A 1,051-nucleotide genomic window follows, 5' to 3' on the forward strand; every position below is an offset into this window, starting at 1 on the left:
TGGTCAGAGAGGTCACAGAGCTCGCGTGTGCCGGAGCCAGGGCACCTGAGTTCCAGACCCAGCTCTGCTGCTGGCGCGTCACAGAGGAGGGCAGGGCACTCTGCCTTCAGGGAGCTTGCTGTTTAATTGGCCTCACCCACACACTCTCTGTCTTCAAATACTGCTCTTGAGGGCCTGCCAGGGTGGCTCTTTATGGCTCAGGGAGGAGGTCCAGTGAAGCTCCCCTCATAAACTATAAAGAGACACATGTGGGTCAGAGTTGGGGAATTCAGGGCATGAGGGATCCCCAGGAATCTTGTTCAGTCTAATCTGAGATTTTCCTTCCCTTCCCCCAGAGAGTCACTGATTCAGGCAGCAGGCATTTACTGAGTTCCCATGATGAGTTTCTGGGAGCATCTCCTGGTCCTGCAGAAGCTGCTCACCTCCTCCCCAGCCCCTGACCATCACCATGCTCCCTTTCCTGCAGCTGGAGCTCTTAGCCCTGACAAATGGCTACTCAGAGGTAGGTTTCCTCATTTTATCTTGCATACCCACAGCACCCGAATGAGTAAGGTTTGCAAAAGGCTGTGCATTTTGTGACATTTAGATCCAGTCCTCATTCAGGTTCTGGCAATCCCTCAGGTATGTTCTGAGTGTGTTGAAACTTTCCTTGGAGACGTGGTTATGAATGGACATTAGTAAACCTTCATAACGCAGCGATGCCCCTTCTCTGGGTGGCCCCTGGCATTTGGTCCTTGAGCCTATTTATTTTTCATATTCCATCCTCCTTGCCACTGTCAAAATGTCACTTTACCGTCATTTGCTTCCGACTGCCCCCAGCAGTTTTCTTCCTCCTGATTCTCTGCTTCAAACCTCTGAACTGTTAGGTTTGGGTGTACCTTCAAAGTAACCTGGCGGGAAGGGGGCGGCCAGCGTGCGTGCTTCTGTGAATAAAATATGTGAGCTTTACTGCCCGCACCGGGAGCTACCAATTCGGACAGCTGGATGACTTGTGTGTGAGTTTTACTCACAGGCTGTGGCGGGGGGAGGGGGAGGGGGAGGGGGAGGGGAG

The sequence above is a fragment of the Physeter macrocephalus genome, chromosome 6, assembly GCF_002837175.3.
Source record: "Physeter macrocephalus isolate SW-GA chromosome 6, ASM283717v5, whole genome shotgun sequence".
NCBI classification, from domain to species: Eukaryota; Metazoa; Chordata; class Mammalia; order Artiodactyla; family Physeteridae; genus Physeter; species Physeter macrocephalus.